Here is a 2669-nt window from a genome sequence, read left to right on the forward strand (position 1 = left end):
GAGGACTGAAGAGCAAGGGTGTTCCTTTGAGGACTGCTTGGACATGTTGTCCGGAGAGACCAGTCCCTGGAGAAGGACATCATGGTTGGTAAAGCGGAGGGGGCCGGGGGGAGAGTTAGGCCTTCGACCAGATGGATGGACACAGCGGCTGCACAATGAGCTCAGGCATAAGAACAATGGTGAGGATGAGCAGGACCGGGCAGTATTTCGTTCCCTTGTGCACAGGGTCACTACGGTCAGAACCCACGCGATGGCACCTGTGAACAGCAATGACCTGAGCTGGAACGGCCTAAATGGCAGTGGGCACGGTTGAAGGCTACCAGCCCAGAGAGAAGCAGTCTGGGTATCCTTAATGGAAATTCGGGTACCAGAACTGCATGGTCATGAGTGGTAGCCCCAGCGACCAAGTGGCCAGTCCTATGAGCTCCTCTGATCTGTGACGGTGTGGGTGTCCCAACCCATCATTGGTTTGACTTTGTTTTCCGTGGTCATAATTAGCCCCAGGGCCTGGAATCCCTGGAATACCATTATGGCCTCAGCAGATGGTCTCCCTCATGCGATCATTTATCTTCGTTATGCTTATGGCTTAATAACTCTCACTGCCATAGAGTTGATGCCAACTCACAGCAACCCTGCAGGACAGGGTAGAACTGCTCCTGTGGTTTTCTGGGACTGGAACTCTTTATGGGAGTAGAAAGCCCTGTCTTTCTCCCTCGGAGGAGCTGGTGGTTTCCAACGGCTGACCTTACAGTTAGCAGCCCAGTGTGTAACCACAATGCCACCCGGGCTCCTCGGGCTTAATAAAGGGCTTCTGTCCATCGCCTCTGTCCTTGCGTGGAGTGCTGGGAGGGAGGTAACTGTGCTCTGTCCTCATCTGCAGGCAGGGCTTTTTCTCCTTGCAGGGCTGCCAGGCTGGAGCTGGCAGACATCTGGCCATCTCTCATGTCTCCTCCCAGAGCCCTGGTGGTGCGTTGATAAAGCTCCCAGTTGCTAAGCAAAAGGTCAGCGGTTCAAAGTCACCTGTGACTCCATGGCAGGAAGACCTGGCCGTGTACTTCCCATGGGGAAGTTCCACTTGGTGACATGGGATCCTCACGGGTCGGAATCCACTCTGTGGCACCCAACCATCATTCTCTCTTGGCCCTCCACCTGCTGCCACTGAATGATTCCGACTCCTGGGGACCTGGAGGACAGAGTAGAAGCACTGGGAGTTTCCGGGGTTGTCAGTCTTTGGCAGAGAAGAGAGCCTCATCCTTCCCCCACAGATTGGCCGGTGAGTTTAAACCAATGACCTTGCAGTTAGTTAACCCGATGTTTAACCTAGATAATTAGGAGTTTCATCATCCTCCACATGTTTGGACATAATTATCATGTGTGTGTGGTGGGGGCAAATCATCGGTGATGCAAATGGTCAATGCCCTTCACTACCAATCAAAAGGTTGGATGTTCAGATCCACCCAGAGGCACCTGGGAAGAAAGGCCTGGTGACTACCGGAAAACTCAGCCACCAAAAAGCCCATGAAGTGCAGTTCTACTGACACACATGTGAATCAGCGTGGGAATCAAGTGGACAGCAACTGGTAAGAAAAGCCCAGGGCCCACTCACCAGACCACAGCTGGGCCCCTAGGGCACCTCAGTCAGTTCTCACAGCAGGGAGTGCTGGAACCTTCCAGAGTCCCTCAGCTTTGATTCGAGAGAGAGTACGAATCAACCGGCCAGCTGAGCCCAGCCCCATCTTCACCATCAGCGGAGACGTTCACCTCTACCAAGTGCCTGTCCATTGGGTCCTCACAGGAAGAGGGGGGTAAGGAGACCCTTCACAGAGCTAGCCAAGCATGACCCACCCCACTCCCACCACCAGCCAGGAACAAGACCCTAGTCTCAGTTCAGGCTTCCTGCTAGCTCCCTTGCCCACCCTGCCCCCTCTTAACCTTAGCATCAACTGAAACCCGGAGCTGGGGCCAGACCTGAACAAAGCAGGGCTGTGAAGAAATGGAAAGCCCTGGTGGGGCAGTGGGTGAAGCGTTGGGCTGCTAACTACAAGACAGGTGGCTCAAGCCCAGCAGCATCTCTTAGGGAGAAAGTTGAGGCTCTCTCCCCATCAAAATGTACCGTCCCCTGTGCTTCAGTCCTACTGTGTCCTATAGGGCCGTCGGCTGTGATTGGCGGTTCCTTGCGACTCTGCTGTAGAATGGGCACACTTCTCAGCAGCAGTCCTGGTGGCACAATGGTAAAGGGAAGACCAGCCGCTCAGTGGAAGAAAGGCCCGGCACTCTGCTCCCATTAAGAGGACAGTCCAGGAGACATTACGGGACAGCCGCACTCTGTCACTGCAAGCCGACCTGACTCGGTGCCACTGACAACACAGGACACATAGGGGGGGGGGAGAGGCTCTGGTGTGTGGAGGCAAGGGTGAGCCCTACCCATGCCCCACACCCTGCCCAGACTCACAGTGAGAAAATGACCAGATCCCCCGGAGCTGAGGAAATGCCCCAAGTCCCCAGAGGTGGCCCCGTGAGGATGTTCAAGGGCGGTCATTAAGTGACAGCAGGTGGCCTGAGTGATTTGACATCTTCTTTTCTCATTTCCATAAACTGAAGCTTCAAGCCACAGGGGAGAGAGGAACATCGCCTTAGCCCACTAAACCCCACCGCTATGCAGCCGTTCC

At 54.8% G+C, this 2669-nt stretch overlaps 1 protein-coding gene across 1 annotated transcript in view; it reads right to left on the reverse strand.

Moving 5' to 3' along the window:
* Positions 1 to 2669, reverse strand: part of LOC101647586 (arachidonate 5-lipoxygenase activating protein) — a 21196-nt gene that overhangs the window by 16899 nt on the left and 1628 nt on the right. The window lies entirely within an intron of this gene.

The sequence above is a fragment of the Echinops telfairi genome, unplaced genomic scaffold, assembly GCF_000313985.2.
Source record: "Echinops telfairi isolate 266 unplaced genomic scaffold, ASM31398v2 ScPeMD7_2565;HRSCAF=3150, whole genome shotgun sequence".
In the NCBI taxonomy this organism is placed as follows: Eukaryota; Metazoa; Chordata; class Mammalia; order Afrosoricida; family Tenrecidae; genus Echinops; species Echinops telfairi.